The sequence below is a fragment of the Hyla sarda genome, chromosome 2 (assembly GCF_029499605.1).
Source record: "Hyla sarda isolate aHylSar1 chromosome 2, aHylSar1.hap1, whole genome shotgun sequence".
Lineage (NCBI taxonomy): Eukaryota > Metazoa > Chordata > Amphibia > Anura > Hylidae > Hyla > Hyla sarda.
The window spans coordinates 123,131,945-123,152,054 of record NC_079190.1 but is presented as its reverse complement, the minus strand read 5'-3'; the positions used below and the strand labels follow the sequence as shown (position 1 = coordinate 123,152,054).

Sequence of the window (20,110 nt, the reverse complement as noted above, 5' to 3'; positions counted from 1 at the left end):
TTTTTTTTATGGGGTTAAAATTTGGAATGTACTCTGGACTTGGTACATTGGTCAAATTATGGACAATTCAAAATGTAAAGGGAAAATTTAGGGCTCCATGGAAGTGTGATACTCCCTGAAGCAGCCTATGCAGGGGCCCGGATTATCTGGGCAAGTGTCGCACTGATAGATGATGTCGTTCCGAATCCCCTTCCTGTGACACACTCTGCATTTTTTCTGGGATCGCCCCTTCTTTCCAGTGTGGGGGACCTCACCTGGAAAGTGCTGGCCGGGGACGATCCTGGCGCCTATAACTCCAGACCCTTGGGAAGTCCGGCCTGATCTTTCTCGGTCGCCAAAGATAAGGAACCTTAGGACTTCTTCTTGGTACTGGAGAAATGTCCCTGTGTTGCCAGCGTACTGGGATAGTACAAAAGCGTTGTACATGGCAACCTTTACCATGTAGACCGCAACTTTTTTGTACCATGCCCGTGTTTTCCGTATGGCGTTGTATGGCTTGAGGACTTGATCTGAGAGATCAACTTCCCCCATATACCGATTGTAGTCCAGAATACAATCGGGCTTGAGGACCGGTCCCGCGGTACCTCGCACAGGGACAGGGGTTCTGACATTCCCATGAATAGTGGTGAGTATAAGGACATCCCTCTTATCCTTATACTTCACCAACAACAGGTTATCATGGGTCAGGGCACGGGACTCACCCTTGGGGATAGGTGTCTTGACCAAATTTAGAGGGAGGTCTCTCTGGTTCTTCCGCATGGTCCCACAAGTGGACGTGGATCTGTCGGAAAGGGATTTGAACAGAGGGATGCTGGTATAAAAGTTATCCACGTACACGTGGAAACCCTTATCCAGCAATGGGTGCACAAGGTCCAAACGAGTTTCCCGCTAACACCCAGAGTGGGGGGACATTCTGGGGGTTCAATACGGCAATCTCGTCCCTCATATACTCTAAACTTGCAAGTGTACCCGGAGGTACTCTCGCAAAGTTTGTAGAGTTTCACGCCATACCGCGCCCACTTCGAGGGAATATACTGGCGGAAGATGAGTCTCCCCTTAAAACTGATAAGAGACTCATCTATAGGAGAATAAACCTACCACCTGTTTTGAAAACCATTTTGGAGTGCCATCTTTCACGTTTTTGCTCCGGAATTTTGACTGTTGTCAGGCCTTTGAAGACAGAGTACCCATTGACTTGGAAAAGTCATACACTGTGCAACATCCATCTCTTTCTAAGCCATACTGCACAGATGTTCTATTATCAGTTGTGCTTTCTGGGTTGTAGCTGTGACATCACTTCACAAACTCTTAAAGCAGAGCTCCCATCCCTTCCCCCTCCCCTCAGAGGAGACCAGTGATGTAAAAAGGGGGGCTTGTATTACTGCTCATTAGATTTAAAGGCAACAGGAAGCCTTGCGAATAGGTTAACTGCTGCCTTAAAGGGGTATTCCAGGAATTTTTTTATTTGACTATGCAACAGGGGCTGTAAAGTTAGTTTAGTTCATAATATAGTGTCTGTACTTGTGTGTGACGGTTTTCTCACAATTCTGTGATTTTCACCCCAATATTTATTTTTAACAGCATACAAAATGACTGTTGTCTCAGATTTTTCTCAGGTTGCAATGCGGCTGAGACCTGACTCACTAGTCAGCTGATGACAGGGAGCCTGTCTGCTTCAATGGGTGGAGCGATCGCTTGGTGGGAGAGAGATCAATCTGCAACTAATGCAACAGCTGTAGGCAGCCTGATGGAAAACCACTGGTCTTTTGAATGGATGCAGCTCATTTATGTTTCAATGGGTGGTGTGGCTGATGTGTGGGAGAGAGGAAAATGTAATTATGGGATTTGTAGGAAAAAGAGAACTCAAAAAGGAAATACCAGTTCACAAAAAGCTAGCCACAGTATTAATGTAATCTCACAACATGGCCATTTAGCCCCAAGACAAGCGCAGATCCTTCCTTAGCATGTCCATTACTGTCTGCCAGGTACGTACTACAATCACCTTATGGTGGATAACCCCTTTAATATCTAATGAGCAGTAATTCAAGCTCCCCTCTTCACATTGCTGGTCTCATCCTAAGCAGAGGAGGGGAGCAGGAACAGAGCTGCATTTAGAGCGTGTGACATGATGTCATAGCTACAAAGGAGAAAAAAGAGCTGGACTATCTGTGCACTATGGCTAATAACAATATATTAGTAAGTTGCTTTATTATACAACAAAAGAAACAACCTGTGTATGGTGTCAAAAAGTATAAGTCCCAGGTAATCCAACACAGTGCCCAGATAATGATGATATACAGTATGTGTCCCAAATGCTGTTTCAGTTGTAGTTTAAGTACACTTAACCAGACTTTAAGTAGGAAGCAAGGATAGCTATCTGTAGTTCATACCTTTTTATTTACTACTTTATTTTATTATTCTTTTAGTGAAAATATGAAAAAAAAAAATTTCATGCAAGGGTTATCCCTGTATGTTCTTTCTGTCTTTATTCAGAAGGAAGGCCTGCAAAGCCATTGTACAATCTGTATATAAAATTGTTTAAACATATTTATGATTTTCAATGTATTCAAAACATGGAATATGCAATGGAAGGTACAGTAAGTTTTTCAATTTAAATACATATAGTTAGTGAGTCACGGCTTGTGGATGCACCATCCTACTCATAAGTTTCAATAAAGTACGAAATGCATTAGTCATTACATAAATACACTTACAATGCATATATCCTTTATGTTTATATGTTAATTAAAACATACTAGCTGAGTACCAGGCATTGCCCATTTTTCCCTACCTAATCCTTGTGGGGTAGGAAAAGCAACAAAGGAGGAAGTTTTTGTCCTCCTTTTTGTCCTTTTTTTTTTTTTTTTTATCCCATCCACATATCCTGACCCCATATGCACGCCTCATATCCTGACCCCATATCCCGAACCCATATCCTGTCCTCCTATCCCATCCTCATATCTTGACCTCATATTTTGTCCTCCTATCCCGACCTCATATCCTGTCCTCATATGCCGCCCTCATATCCCGACCTCATATCCTGTCCTCATATCCTGTCCTCATATCCTGTCCTCATATGCCGACCTCATATCCCGTCCTCATATTCCGACCTCATATCTCATCCCCATATCGTATCTTCATATCCCATCCTCATATCCTCATACATTGACCTCATATCTCCTCCTCATATTCCGTCCTCATATCCCGTCAACATATTCTGTCATCATTTCCTGTTCTATCTCGTCCACATATTCTGTCCTTACATCCTGTCCTCATATCCCGATCTCATATCCTGTCCTTTTATCCTGTTCTCATATCCCGACCTCCTATCTCATCCTCATATGCTGTCCTTTAATCTCGACCTCATATCCTGTTCTCATATCCTGTCCTCATATCTCGTCCTCATATCCTGTCCCCATATCTCATCCTCCTATGCCGTCCTCATATCCTGTCCTCAGGTGGAGTGGGAGTGGGCGTGATTTGCAAGCCAGACTAATGCACAAAAACGGTAGAAAATAAAAGTGTGTGGCTCATATGGTGGGTGTGGCTTTGTGAGATGGGGCGTGGCATGTTGGGAGGGTGTGGCTTGCTAGCCGGACTGATGCACCTACCAGGAGATGCAGAGCGGAGCTTGTGGTGTAAGGAACTGGAAGTCCCATTTACTTGCATGGTACTTGAAACAGAAACCCCATCCTTCACGTAAGTGGAAAACATTTTTTTTTAAATAAACTGGTGTCAGAAAGTTAAACAGATTTGTAAATTACTTCTATTTAAAAATCTTAATTCTTCCAGTACTTATCAGCTGCTGTATGCTACAGAGGAAGTTCTTTTCACATTTTTTTTTTTTTATGTCTGACCACAGTAATCTCTGCTGACACCTATGTCCATGTCAGGAACTATCCAGAGCAGGAGAGGTTTGCTATGGGGATTTTCTTCTGCTCTGGACAGTCCCTGACATGGACAAAGGTGTCAGCATAGAGCATTATGGTCAGAACTTCCCCTGTAGCATACAGCAGCTGATTTATTAATACAAGTAATTTACAAATCTGTTTTCCTTTCTGGCACCAGTTGATTAAAAAAAAAAATAATAATGTTTTCCACTGCAGTACCCCTTTACTTATACTATATTTTTATTTGACATATAAGTAATATGTGTACCAAGTATTATCGAAATATCTTCAGCCATATGGAAGTTATGCTGGAAAATACATTTCCCATAGGCTTGCATGGGACTTAAAACAAAAACCCCAGACTCTCACAAATGTGGATTGGTAAGGGTTAATTAACCTATCCTATATTTTTAGTTAATAGAGTAGTAAATTGTGCCAAGTTTCATGGAAATATCTTTAGCCATTTGGAAGTGATGCTGGAACATACATACATACACACATTGGGGAGATTTATCAAGACCTGTGCAGAGGAAAAGTTGACCAGTTGCCCATAGCAACCAATCAGATCGCTTCTTTCATTTCTAAGAAGGCCTCTAAAAAATGAAAGAAGCGATCTGATTGGTTGCTATGGGCAACTGGTCAACTTTTCTTCTGCACAGGTTTTGATAAATCTCCCCCATTGAGTTTTACATGTATAGATATTACATTGCAATTGGTGTTCATATTACTGGAAATTTTATTTTCACTTATTCTTACTATTAGGCTGGATTTAATTTAAAGAATTAACAAATAATGCAAAATGAACATCTGGAGATTAATCTCCCACCAAATAGTATTGTTTATACTAAAAGGTTATCCTGCTATTCAGATTAGTGATCTTAATGCCAGGCATGCCTGGAATACCCTTAAAACCCTTGGCAAAATAAGCCTTAGGCTGCTTTCACATCCCATCTGTTTTAAAGATCCGTTTGATGTTCCGTTATGAAAACCCTGAAAATCGGCCATTAAACGTCCGTTAGAAAATCCCATTATAGTCTATGGGATTTTTACATTATACGTTTTAATCCGTTATAGTTCGTTATTAATAACGGACATTATTTTGTGACGGGAGAATGAACGGAAGAAATAGTGTATGCACTATTTCTCACGTTACTATCTTCCGTCACAAAATAACGTCCGTTATTCATAACGGACTATAACGGATTAAAACGTATAATGTAAAAATCCCATAGACTATAATGGGATTTTCTAACGGACGTTTAATGGCCGATTTTCAGGGTTTTCATAACGGAACATCAAACGGATCTTTAAAACGGATGAATTTTATAGTGTGAAAGCAGCCGTACATTTATGACATGATGGAGCTACAAGACTATGAAGTGAGCTCCAGAGCTAAGCTCGCTTCTCAGACTTTGGGTGATGTGACAGCCCATTTTTGCCCTGAGGACACAATTTAGATTTTTGCATTTAACTTCATTCAAAGTGCAATGAAAATTGCATCCATTCCATTCACAGACCCATATGAGGGTTTGTTTTTTGGCACAACCAATTGCACTTTGTATTGACACCTTTTATTTTCCCATAAAAGGAAGCAAAAAAAAAAAAATGGCAAAAAATGGATAGATCAGCTCACCAACAAAGCGTCCAGCACGGCAGGTACCTGGCAACACCAACATCCAAGAAAAGAGCGAAATGCCAGCGTGTTTGCAGAGTTCCGTTTTAATGGTATAGAGTCAGCAACACAGGTCAGTGAACAAAAAAATATATTTGTGGGGGAAAATTAAGAAAACCGGAATTTGGCAACTTTTGGTGGGTTTGGTTTTTATGCAGTGCACTTTATGGTTAAAAATTACGTTCTCTTTTTTCCGTAGATCAATACGATTAAAACGATACAGATTTATATAGTTCTTCTATTTTTTGTAGTAGATGGACATCAGGCAATATAGCCATAGCAACAGCTAGGCATACATCCTTTAACACTGATGCGTTTCAGGTCAATAGACCTTTAGTACCATGACTAATGGTCTATTGACTTGAAACGCGTTGGCGTTAAAGGATGTATGCCTAGCTGTTGCTATGGCTATATTGCCTGATGTACCCTTTTATACTGCCTTTCCAAATGGAATTCTAACCACTTCCCGCAGAATGACTTATATAAACGTCATGTTATGCTGGTACAGCGGTCGATCAACGTACGATGGTAATTCGTTCCAAACGAGCCATCGTTTGTTGAATCCATCGTATGTTAAGGGATTTGTGCAATGTAAAAAAGTAAAGTCATACTCACCTGTCCCCGCCGCTCCGGACCGCGTCCCGCCGCTCCCGATGGCGTCCCCCAGGCCTCTGCTGGGCTCTCCTGGTCTTCTCCGTTCCTCCGCTGTCTTCTCCGGTCCTCCGCTGTCTTCCGCAAGGCCATACTGGGCCTACTTAGCGACGTCATTACGTCGCTGCGTACGCCGTTCCTATTGGATGATGGGACGGCGTGCGCAGCTCCGTATTGACATCACCGGAGAGGGCCGAGAAGACACCGGAGGACTAGCGCTGGACCCGAAGGGCACCCTGGAGCATTGTGGAGGGGTAAGTAATACTTACCGCACCACACAGGGAACATTAAGCTGCTATCCGGCGGCAGCTTAAGCATTTTGCGCTGTCGGATAGCAGTTAATGCGATGGCCCAGTCATATAAAAGCATCGTATGTCGATGCTGACATCGACTTGCGATGGCCTCTGTGAGACCATCGTATGTCGATTTGATCATATGTCGGGGCCATCGTATGTCGGGGGGTCACTGTAGTTCGTGCATCATGACGTTTATATAAGTCATTCAGTTAACCCGGTGAAACGTGGCAGTGCACGGGTTAACAGGCAGAAGTCCCGCTGTTACCAGCGGGAGACAACTTCTGCAAGCTTTCCCAGGCCCAACTGTGGATGGTCCTGGTCAGCGATCACTGTGATTGGTCCCTGTGGACCAATCACAGTGTCTCAGCTGACTGGGGGGTTAAAGTTAATTTTCCCCCACTCTGCCCGCCCCTAGAAGTCCGGGCAGAGCAGGGGAAGATGAGAGCTGCGGTGAGGATATACCTCAGGCCCGACACAGGCAGCGGGGACCGGGATCAGCAGCAAGCAAGTGGAGGACGCAGAGGCAGCAGTGACGATCGCTGTAAAGTGATCTTCACTGCTGCTTCTAGGAGTTTCAAAACTACAAATCCCAGCATGCCCAGACAACCTTTGGCTGTCCGGGCATGCTGGGAGTTGTAGTTTTGCAACATCTGGAGGGCCACAGTTTGGAGACCACTGTACAGTGGTCTCCAATCTGTCCTCTTCCAGATGTTGCAAAACTACAACTCTCAGCATGCCCAGACAGTCTCGGAATGCTGCGAGTTGTAGTTCTGTAACATCTGGCCCTTCAGATGTTGCCAAACTACAACTCCCAGCATGCCTGGGCAGTCTGAGCATGCTTGGAGTTGAAGTTTTGCAACATCTGGAGGGCTACAGTTTGGACACCACTACACAGTGGTCTCCAAACTGTTCTCCAGTTGTTGCAAAACTACAACTCCCAGCATGCCCTTCGGCTGTCTGGGTATGCTGGGAGTTGTAGTTTTGCAACAACTGGAGGCACACTGGTTGGGAAACATTGTCTGTTTCCCTAATGAGTGTTTACCAGCCGTGTGCCTCCAGCTGTTGCAAAACTATAACTCCCAGCAGACCATACATGCTGGGAGTTGTAGTTTTGCAACAGCTGGAGGCACACAGGTTGGGAAACACTGAGTTAAGTAACAAACTCTCTGTGTTTTTCAACCAGTGTGCCTCCAGCTGTTGAATAACTACAAGTCCCAGCATACCCTTCTGCTGTCACTGCATGCTGGGAGTTGTAGTTGCAGCAAATTTGAGATGCAGCAAATTTTCCGCTGCAGCTCAAGCTCCCAGCGGTAAACTCGCTGTGAACCACCCCCTGTGTAAATGTACCCTAAAAACACTACACTACACTACTCTAACACATAATAAAGAGTAAAACATTACATATACACATATCCCTGCACACACATTTGACCCAATTTTGAAAACTGCTCCCCTTAAGGAACGTGTCAAGGGGTATGGTGAGCCTTAACACCCCATAGGTGTTTGAAGAATTTTCGTTGAAAATGAAAGATTTAAATTTTTTCACTAAAATGCTGATGTTATCCCACATTGTTCATTATCACAAGGGGAAATAGGAAAAAGGCCCCCCCAAATTTGTAACACCATTTCTTCTGAGTATATAAATACCCCATGCGTGGACGTAAAGTGCTCTGCTGGTGCACTACAGGGCTCAGAAGAGGAGCGCCATTGGCCTTTTGGAGAGAGAATATGGCTGGAATTGAAGGTCATGTGCGTTTACAAAGCCCCCATGGTGCCAGAACAATGGACCCCCCCCCATATGTTACCCCATTTTGAAGCTACACCCCTCACGGAATGTAATAAGGGGCACAGTGAGCATTTACACTCAACAGGTGTCTGACAAATTTTTGGAACAGTGGTCCATGAAAATGAAAAATAAAATTTTTCATTTGCACAGCTCACTGTTCCAAAAGTCTGTCAAACACCAGTTTTGTAAATGCTCACTGCACCCCTTATTAAATTCTGTGAGGGGTGTAGTTTCCAAGATGGGGTCAGGTAGGGGGGGGGGGTCCACTGTTCTGGTAGCTTTGTAAACGCACATGGCCCCTGACTTCCATTCCAAACAAATTCTCTCTCCAAAAGCTCAATGGCGCTCCTCCTCTTCTGAGCATTGTAGTTCGCCCGCAGAGCACTTTACATCCACATCATATGGGGTATTTCCATACTCAGGAGAAATGGGGTTACAAACACCTGTTATTATTAGATTAGGAGAAGAAGAAAAACGAAAGTGCACAAATGAAAAGTTACTGCATCTTCAAGCGGATAAAAAAAAGTCTAACAAAATCAGTATACCCAAAATTGTCTTTTTCTGACCTATAACTTATTTATTTTTCCATAAACGGGATTGTCATTTTTTGCGCTGGGATCTGTAGATTAATTCGGTACCATTTTTGTTTTGGATGGACTTTTGATCGACATACATCATATTTGAATAATTCGGACAGTAGTGCATGCGTCAATACCAAATATATTTATGATTTTATTTATTTTTTGTAAACTGGGAATATAAGGGTGATTACATTTTTTATGCAATCATGAAATTGCATTCAATGTATAATGATCCAGGATCCACTGATACAGCCTGGCTAAGCAGGTAAGGGATCCTCCTCTGAAATCTTAGCTCATCAGACTTCTACGTCGCAGAGTAAGATGTAATTCTTTATATGCTGTGATAGGCATTGATCACGGCATCTAAAGTGTTAATGATCCTGCCGCTACCTGCCATTAGCGGTAAGTGTCTGGCTACTGATAGTAACTAACACTCACAGCTATGAAGCGACTTAACACTTCAAGGTGTTCTGGTACACCCTGGTGCATTAAGGCCCAGGTGGCAGGGGTATACCTTTATGTCTGATGTCCCCAATTGGTTAAATGCCACAATCATTAACTATTACAGCATTAAGTTGAATGACAGTACCTGTTGGGTGTCCGATAAGCTCCTCTGCAACATTGCAGGGTGTCAATTGGTTACCATGACACCCGGGGTACTTCTGCAGCCCTGCATGGCTGCCATGGAGAGATGAGATAATACAGTCCCCAGAAGGACATAAAAACTAAAATAAATAAATGTACTTAGAAACATAAAAAGCCCCCTCAATATAAATTTTAAATTGCTTCACTTTTCCCCTTTTTTAAATTAAAATAAGGTATAAATAAATTAGTATCACTGTGCAGAATTGTCCGTACAGCTAAAATGTAATGTTTTTGATCCAACAAGTTGAACATCATAAATTAAACAAACTTCATAATTGATGATTTTTAGCGACCAATAAACACTACAGATATCAAGCCAAAAAAATGAGCCCTATATTCAGCCCTGTAGACCTGGAGAATATAAACATTATAGAAGTCAGAACAGGACAATTTTCAGCATATTTAAAAAAAAAAAAAAAAAAAGTTGTAATTTTTATTTTTAAAGGAAAAGGTATAAAAATTTCCCTCTGCAGAGATTTTTTTTATGGGTACCACAGTGCGGCCAATAGGACTTTTTGATTACTTTATCTGACATGTGGTATGACCCAAAAAAAAAAAACAATTATGGGATTTGGTGTTTACTTTTGTTTAAGGCAATTACCAAGATCAATAATATAATATTTCCATATGTGGTGATACTGTGGTGGTCAGGGGAATGCACAGAGGTTTTGATGGTACTTATAGTTCTTCTCATGCCATGTTAAGTTGTGTCCAAGGTTGCTCAAATGGTTATGCAGTCCCAAATGTTCTCCCTAGTCTTCCACATAGTCTTTTAATGACGGGCCTACACTTGGTGGTGGTATGGATTGGGCACACCCCAGTACAGTGGCAGGCTGATGGAAATTGGAGTGCCCAAGATGGGAGTGGGCACAGGAATACCAGATACAGTGGGGATCAAAAGTTTGGGTACCCCAGGTAAAAATTTGTATTAATGTGCATAAAGAAACCAAAGAAAGATGGAAAAATCTCCAAAAGGCTTTAAATTACAGATTAGACATTCTTATAATATGTCAACAAAAGTTAGATTTTATTTCCATCATTTACACTTTCCAAATAACAGAAAACAAAAAAATGGCATCTGCAAAAGTTTGGGCACCCTGCAGAGTTAATATCTTGTATTGCCCCCTTTGTCAAGTATCACAGCTTGTAAAAGCTTGTATACTTGTTTGAGGTATCTTTGTCCATTCTTCCTTACAAAAGTGTTCCAGTTCTTTGAGATTTCTGGGCTGTCTGTCACGCACTGCTCTTTTAAGGTCTATCCATACATTTTCAATTATGTAGAGGTCAGGAAATTGTGAAGGCCATGGCAAAACCTTCAGTTTATGCCTCTTGATGTAATCTCCCATGGATTTCGAGGTGTATTTAGGATCATTATGCATTTGTAGAAGCCATCCTCTCTTTAACCTCAGCTTTTTCACAGATGGCATCAAGTTAGCATCCCAAATTTGCTGAAATTTTATTGAATCCATTTTTCCTTCTACTCCTGATATGTTCCCTGTGCCACTGGCTGCAATACAATCCCAAAGCATGATTGATCCACCCCCATGCTTAACAATTGGATAGAGGTTCTTTTCATTAAATTCTGTTCCTCTTCTTCTCCAAACATACCTTTGCTCATTCCGGCCAACAAGTTAAATTTTAACCTCATCGGTCCACAGAACTTGTTTCCAAAATGCATCAGGCTTGTCTATATGTTCATTTGCAAAGTTCAAACGCTGATTTTTGTGGTGAGGACGTAGAAAAGGTTTTCTTCTGATGACTCTTCCATGAAGACCATATTTGTACAAGTATCTCTTTATAGTGGAATAGTGTACCACAACTCCAGTGTCTGACAGATCTTTCTGGAGGGATTGTGCAGTCAAACGTGGGTTTTGAATTTTTTTTCTCACAATCCTGCGAGCTGTTCTGTCTGATATTTTTCTTGGTCTTCCAGATCTTGCTTTAACTTCCACTGTTCCTGATGACTGCCATTTCTTAATTACATTCCTAACAGAGTATATTGACATCTGAAAACATTTTGCTATCTTCTTATAGCCTTCTCCAGCTTTGTGAGAGTCAACTATTTTCAGTTTCAGATTTCTAGACAACTGCTTAGAAGAACCCATGGTGCTGATTGTTGGGGCAAGGTCAGAAGAGTCTGGGCATTTAAATCCTTTGAGATTGACATCACCTGGTCTTCCCAGATGATGATTGAGAGCAATCTGGCAGGTCTCAGCTTTGCAAAGGGGGAAGTGCATGCTATAAATTCTGCAGGTTGCCCAAATTTTTGCAGATGCCATTTTTTTAATTTTTTTTTTAAAGTGTAAATGATGGAAATAAAATCTAACTTTTGTTGACATATTATAAGAATGTCTAATCTTTAATTTGATGCCTTTTGGAGATTTTTTCCATCTTTCCTTGGCTTCTTTATGCACATTAATACACATTTTTACCTGGGGTGCCCAAACTTTTGATCCCCCGCTGTACATGGATACAAGGAGGAGGTGCAATGGGTCGTTTATTTGAGAGAGTGTCAAATACAATATAGTTCAGTCTCTCACTCCAATATTGGTGGCAGAGAAAAGGTTACCCCTATGTAAATAAAGGGGTGGTGCTGCTACAGTGTGTAACCTCTCCTTAAGTGTAAGTTTAAAGGATGTTGCACCCGAGTTGGTTTTAAATACTCCTGGTTAGCTCACATGGGTTATACCTTCAGAAATATACAAGAAATTTCCTCATACATTTTATGTGGTTCTGCTAGGCATATTATATTATTTAGTTACTTGTCCCTACTTGTTCCTAAACCTGGTCTAGAAGCCTAATACAGGTCTGGGATATTTGCTATGAAGTCTTTGGCATTATCGTCACACTCTGGTTCAGAAATACAGATTTTGATGCCTCAGGTTCTGGATTCAGGTATAAAGTTTAGAATAGGATGTGTTACTCTTACACAGAAAGCAGTAGGCCTTATGTGGTCCTTTGGTTACAGTAGCACTGCCTGTTCCCCTTTGGGAAGAGCAGCTAGTGATACATCATCCCCCACTCTTTTCAATAATCTACAGGGTTTATATAGGGGTTAATTAATACAGTTTCTCACAACAAATACTTAGAGTTAGTATGGAGTGGACAGGAACCAGCAGAAACCCAGCATCAGATAGCGATCTGGGACACTACCAACTACATTGATTTTACACACTACTAAACATCTATCACTTTATACACTATTACAATACAAAATGGAATGGAAAATGCAACAGAAATGAATATGACAAGATCCAAGGGAAGGAATTGAAAGATTGTCTCATAAATAAGTTTCGATATCTCCAGCATAACAAATATCTGCCAGTTAGTGGGCTGGCTAAGGCTGATGGCAAGTACAGAGGAATAGTTGACTGCTGTAAATGCCATAGGGAAATACAGGGTACTTTTTGATCAATGACATCGGTGTTTGACTAGTGGTATGTGGTAGACATTTATCTGAAGGTTAAAAAAGAGCATTCATATTTCCAAGTAGTAAAACACAAAACAAAACCTCAGGTTAACTGTATACAGACAATTTTTACTATGGTACAATGCAAATGAATAACCACAATAACAGATTAAAAGCCAGAATGAGCTAATGCCAAACTTTTAAATGTGAGGTCCTGTTGAAAAAAATAAACAAATGTAAGTACAGAAGGGTTCATCTCATGAGAAACCGAAATATTCACTATGACTTTCCTCTGGTGAACTCTGAATTCCTTATTAACCCTTTTAAATCTGCTTTAATCTAGGATTCTAGGATCCCCTGAAGCAACAGAAGACATATTATCAATAAGAGCATTTTATATGTTTTTAAAATAATAATACATTATAATTATATTAATAATAAAAAATAATAAAAAAATAAAGAAAATAATAGCTCTCTTCACATCCAGTAAGTGCACGCTATTGTCTTCAGAATCCTGTAATACTGAAAGTCCAAAATTCCTGGTTTAGGTTCCTGGAGGATGGCACTTTAGGTAGAAAACCTGGAATGGCACGTAAAACGACCACTTCTGGTAGTATCCTTAGATTAAAAATTTTGTATGCAACTAATTCTTCTTGTCAAGGTTATAGCAATTAAAAACAAAATCTTGAGAGACCCACTTCAGGTCAATTAAATCCAGGGGTTTAAATGGATCTGAACATAAATGATATAAAATGAAGTCACTAGATCGTGGAAAGATGGTCCTAATTTATTAAAAGCTCTAAAGAACAGTGCTATGATTGAAACACCCAAAAAACACCACCCAACTGTGCATTTGTGGAGGAGAGATACATTTTAAGCCTGTTTGGTTTTAGCCTCTGCAGATCTTTCTCCGAACAAAAACGAAATCAAAGGAGTTGGGGGAAACACATACACAAATCTTTTCTTCCAGCTTATCAGACAGACGGACCATCCATAGCTAGGGGTCATCCCTTTTTAGCCAGGGAATAAAAACAGTAGTTTCTTGTTGTCAATCGTTGCCATTGCGTCCGGGTCTTGGCGTCCCTATTTCTAAATGTTCTGTTGAAAAATCTGTGAAAGTAGAGAGTTCTGGCTATACCAGTCGTCCTGTATGTTGAGGGTCCCCTTGATGTGCATTGCTTAGATAGGACATTCTTCTTCGCCTAAGACATGATCTGTCTGCAATTCTTCTTCGAAAGCAGGGCTTCGTGTTCTCCCCTGCTTATTTAGATAAAAGACTGTTGTATGATTGTAACTTCCCTGCCTGGTAGCAAAGCTGATGTTGAAAATGAGGCAGGGCTAATTGTACGGTGTACTTTCATATTTCTGGGAGGCCTCCGCTGCCCTGGCCACCGGCCTGCATCAACCACCCGCCAAGTACAACTCCCAGCATGTCCTCACTGTAAGGGCATACTGGGAGTTGTAGTCTTGCAAGAGGTAGTGTGGGTGTGAGATGAACCGCGGCGCTGGGGCAAGAAGAGTGGCGGCGGCAGGGTGAGATGAGCGGCGGTGGCAGGGGCAGATGAGCGGCAGCACCAGGCTGCCCCGGCCACCGGCCTGTATTAACCACTCATCCAAGACCTGTAAGGGCATGCTGGGAGTTGTAGTCTTGCAACAGCTAGCGGGCTGGTGGTAGATGCGGCTGGCGTTTTAACACCAGGGTGCCTCCAGCTGTTTCTAAACTACAAATCCCGTCATGGAGGTTGAAGTTTAGAAACGGGGTGTCTCCAGCTGTTGCTAAACTACAACCCCCATCATGGTAGTTGTAGTTTACAAAAGGGGTGCCTCCAGATGTTGCTAAACTACCATCATGGTAGTTGTAGTTTAGCAACAGCTGGAGTCTTACTGTTCCTAAACAGGGTAACTCCAGCTGTTGCTAAACTACAACTCCCATCATGACTCCAGATGTTGCTAAACTGGAGGCTCACTGTTGTTAACTTAAAACACTCATCATTCCCAGACAGCCAAAGGCTGTCTGGAAATAAAGGGGTTTGTAGTTTAGCAACAGCTGGAGGCTTCCTGTTTGGAAACACTGCTTTATGGGCGTTCTCCCCAGGGGAGAGCCCGATAAATGTACTAACATATTTTTGTGTTTTTCAGATCCGTTATGCGTTTTAGGACTTCTTCGGATTCACTACAACGATGACCCATGTTTTTTTAATTTATTTTTTTATATAATATTAATAAAAAGGTTAATGAGGGCTTGTGGGGGGGTTGTATTTTGGAATAAAAGTTTTTTAAACGTGTTGTGTTTTTTTTTTTTGCTCTACAGGCTTAGTAGTGGAAGCTGTCTTATAGATGGTGTACAGTACTAAGCTTGGTCTTAGAGTTAGCCTCAAAAACAGCTAGTGTTAACTCCCAATTATTACCCCAGTACCCACCGCCACTCATGTGCTGGGAAGAGTCGTAATTTAGGCTAGGGAGGGCCAGTAACAATGGTCCTCGCTCACCCTGGCAATGTCAGGCTGTTACTGTTTGGTTGATATCTGGCTGAAAATGAAAATAGGGGGAACCCCACACGTTTTTTTTAATTATTATTTATTTCCAAAAATCGTGTGTGGTTCCCTATATTTTCATTCTCAGCCAGATACCAACCAATACTACAAAGAAAAAAGCATATATAGATCCAAGTAACACGTATTCACAAAATTTTATTAGTACAAAATGCAGAAGAAGAACAAATATTTAAAGAACATAAAATACACAATATAGAGATACAACTCCAAGATCACAGAGACAGAAAGAGGGGGGGTCTTGACAGGGCTTCACCAAGTTCATAATTACATAGCCAAAAGTAACAAATAATGATTATCAGTTGGGGAAACACAGAGAAAATTGCCCAGGGTAAAAATATCAGTGTAAACTAGGAAAGGGTTAAGTCCCAGATAATGGCTCTTATGACAACTCTTGGACAACGCTGTGGATACAGGTATCTTATCCCCCAAAACAAAGAGAAGGCCTTCTGGGGCAACACCCTACCATCTCAACAATCTACTTATTGCCTAAAATACACAAGAACTCCAAGACACCGCCCGGACGACCAATTGTATCCGGCTCAAACTCACTTACGGAACCTATATGTAAGTACATTGATCATTATTTAAAGCCATTGGTGGAGATACTTCCCTCGTATATTAAAGACTCTAACGAGGTATTAAGAAAATTGGAAGGGGTACAGCTGGATGAGAATTTCATACTGGTGACCTGCGATGTTGAATCACTATATACTTCAATTAGACATGCAGATGGCATTGCTGCCACAAAGTATTTTCTTGAGTCTAGTGATCTTGATCCGGCTTTATGTGCATTGATTCTGGAATTGCTCTCCTTTGTGCTGAGCAGGAATTCTTTCATCTTTAAGGGGGTCCTCTACCTGCAGCTCCAAGGGACCGCAATGGGGGCGGCATGTGCGCCCTCATTCGCAAATCTCTTCTTGGGGCTGTGGGAGAATACCATTTTTACATCGGACACCTGTCCTTACGCTGACAGTCATCTCATGGGGTCGTTATATTGATGATGTGCTATTTATTTGGCAGGGGACCACAAATGAATTAGATGACTTTATGGCTTATTTGAATAATAACAACTTCAATATTCACTTGAAGTATAAAGCGAGTAGAACTAATCTTGAATTCTTGGATATTCAGATTTCCACAGACGAACAGGGATTCGTGCAAACAAACCTGTATCGCAAAAGCACATTGGCCAATACTCTCTTACACGCCAACTCTGCCCATCCTTCTCATCTAATTCAGAATATACCTGTTGGCCAATACCTGAGAGCCAGACGACTGTGTTCCATGGAACAGGATTTTGAACACCAGGCTGACGATCTGGAACAGAGGTTTTGGGAACGTGGTTACAGTAGAAGAAGTATCAACAAAGCGTATTGGAGAGCAAAACGGACAGATCGGACATTTCTGCTACACAGAACATCTACACCCAAGAAAACAAATGATCAGATGAGATGTGTCCTAGACTATAACACACAGCAATGAGGTGAAGGAAATTATCAGGCGTCATTGGTCAATTTTACAGTTGGATAATACTTTGAATATGTCATTGACAGAATACCCAGCTGATTCATATCGTCGGAGTAGCAATTTAGTGCATTTGGTGCATAGTCATTATGAGAGTGGTGACACATATTTGTTTGGTTCCAAAGGCCCTAAACCAGGCTGCTCCCCTTGCGGTGGAAGCATTGCATGCAGCAGTGTAAAGAGAACATCAACATTTTCTGACTCTTCGGGAAGGCATACCTACGATATCAGACATAAGATAAATTGTCTGACCAAAGGTGTGGTATATATTGCCCAATGCCCTTGTAATCTGATATACGTGGGCATGACGGTAAGGAAATTTTGCCGCCGCATACGTGACCACGTCATGGACATTCGGGCTGCAGCAAATGAAGACAAAATTCATCATCTCAAAACGATTCCATACCATTTCAAGTTGAAACATAACAGTGACGGCACTCTCCTCACATTTACAGGTATTGTCCATGTCCCTGTGGGAATTGGAGAACAGTGGCCCAACGTGAGACGAGCTGGATATTTAAACTGGACTCATTAGTTCCCTCAGGAATAAACGAGGTGGACAGCTATGCACCATTTCTCTAATCCTTTCCCTTCTCCTCCTCTTCTTCTTCTCCCTCTTCCCCATTTTCTCTTTTTCTTTTCCTCTTTTTCTCCCCTTTTTTCCTCTTCCCTCTTTTTGTCTCTTCACTTCACCCCCTTTCTTACTATTTTCCTTTTCTCCTTCCTTTTATTTCTCCTTCCTTTCCTCTTTCCCATGGCCCCTTCTTTCCCCCTTTTCTTCCCCCCCCCTCTTCTTCTTTTTCTCCTTCTTTTCCCCATTCTCCCTAACCCTTTTTCTTTTCTCTCTCCCCCCCATCTTCTTCCCGCCTTTCCCTCCCCCTTTCCTCTCTTTCTTTTTTCTGTCTTTTCCTTTCTCTTCCCTTTTTCTTCCCCCCCCCCTTCCCCCCCTTTTCTATTTTGCTCCTCTTTCTTCCATCCCCCTTTTTCTCCTTCACTACTATCTACGCTGTAATGGTATTTGATAAACGCTTGAGCTCAGAATTTGGGTGTTCTTGGTTTTAATCCCTTGTTTTAAGTGATTTTAATTCTATGTGGCTTGCTTACTCATACACTTATATCTTTATTATTCAGATCATGGATGCCTTACCTGATGTCTTGCTGACCATGATGCCTTAATTTGAGGTCTCGTCTTCCTTTTACTGCTATCTTCTTGTGGACCTGAGTGCTCATGACCATCATGAGGACATGCTGTACCTACATATACCACTTGCGTGTAATTCGCACCCTGGTATATATACACTTCAGCCATTGGCCTCTTAGATTGGCTATATGTGATTCTTTAATTTTTAAAAAATTGTTTTGGCCTCTACGAGGGATTTCTATCAGTATTGTGTGCCCCTTGCAGACCTTTGGTGGTCTTTACTTAGTTGTGCAACTTCATATAGTACGTTCTGTGCGAATCAGTTGGCACATTATCTATACCTATATTTTGAATAAATCTTATATTTAAATTTTTATGGCATTTCTGTTCACATTCTTCTCTTATTTTTGGGTATTGTATCACTTTACACTCCCCTCACTTATCACGACCTCACTCATGCACTGGCACTCACATTCCCAGAGTGATTGGTTTTCACTTCCCCTTCGTTCCCCTTTTTGTATTTGAAATGGTGTGTTTTGGTTTTCACTTGTGTGTTTGATTCCTGCATATTTGGCCCATGTTTTAGGCCTATTTTATATAAAGCTACTAAATCAATGGTCATCTTTATACTCATCACTAAATGTTGATTCCCCCTGCCCCACTGCCTGGGCGTGCAGTGTGACATGGTGTAATTTTTATCAGGATGTATTTTCTTCACCCTGTCTTCCTTGACACTTAATTTCACCCCACACTATATACGGTACCTCTAATGTATTCATCTATTATGTACTATGTGATTACTTTATTCTATTCGGGTATAATCCCGGCTGTATGCTTACATATTATGTATTTACTAAATTATATGTGCACAATAATTTAATGTACTTTGATTGTTTTACGTTCCCTAGGTCAGTGTTTCTTTTTGCCCTATTTAGAGTAATTCTCCCCATCTATCTATTTACACTCTCTAACACATCATTAGTAGGAGACTATATAAACCGCATTTTTACACTATTTTGACACCTATTCCTACTGAAGAAAAGGCCTGAGGCCTTGAAACGCGTCTAGCAGAATATACTACTATTGAGAGCTAGACTTACACTGTATGCTTACAGTATATCCCCAAATATCCATTTGCAACAGCTGGATGCCCCCAGCTTTGAGACCACCATCATTCGCACGCTGTTAGCGCATCAGAGACACGAGGAACACCGGTCACCGCTCCCACATCGCCACCTCTACTTTCTACAATTTGCGGCAACAACATCCCCTGTGGCAGGACAGCCCTCCGTGCCAGCCGCCATACTGACACAGCCTCTACTCACCTGCAGATGGGCATCCTCCTTTGAGCTGGACGCCTCCGTGCCAGCCCGACCGCACTTCCACAGGACATCTACCAGTGAGCGGTGCCGTGCACCAAAACTTTCCTCTGGTGTATACACACTTACAAACAACGGAAGCATTCGCCACCAGTGACTGTAACAGCCTATCTGTTCCGATACGCCATATCCACAGCGCTGCATAATGTAACAGTGAACTGAGAACTCATGTTATGTGATTCACGTATTACTTCCTCCATTTGCGGATTACTTATCAACCACAGTTGGCTCCAGTTTTTACATGTTCTTGTATCCATATTTTTTGATTTTTAATTCATTTTTTAATCCAAGTTATTTTTTATTTGCATTTATTCTATTATTTTATGCTCCTGTACCTGATGCTTGGGCCCCGCTAAGGTACCAGGACGCTGACACACATCTACTACCATACTTTCATGTATGCTTATTAATAAATAATCATTATTTTATTGGATCCTACCTCTCTTTTGTCTTTCTTTTTATTCATTACCCTAGAGGACTGGTTTATAATTGATCTCTATCAATTATTTTTGCATTCATTCCTATTGTTATAAGCCTTTTTTGGGTGAAGGCACCACCTTTAACCTCGGGCTATTGATTTC

At 41.5% G+C, this 20,110-nt stretch overlaps 1 long non-coding RNA gene across 2 annotated transcripts; it reads left to right on the top strand.

The window, feature by feature from the left end:
* The first annotated feature begins 5,500 nt into the window (after window positions 1–5,500).
* On the top strand, window positions 5,501–18,639 carry LOC130355377 (uncharacterized). 2 transcript variants are annotated; one of them, XR_008888494.1, is made up of 3 exons: window positions 5,501–5,635; window positions 17,465–17,564; window positions 18,141–18,639. It is a non-coding gene; the product is annotated as an uncharacterized LOC130355377 (long non-coding RNA). The 2 variants fall into 2 exon arrangements; XR_008888493.1 differs by lacking the exon at window positions 5,501–5,635 and adding an exon at window positions 15,721–16,968.
* Window positions 18,640–20,110: the final 1,471 nt, after the last annotated feature.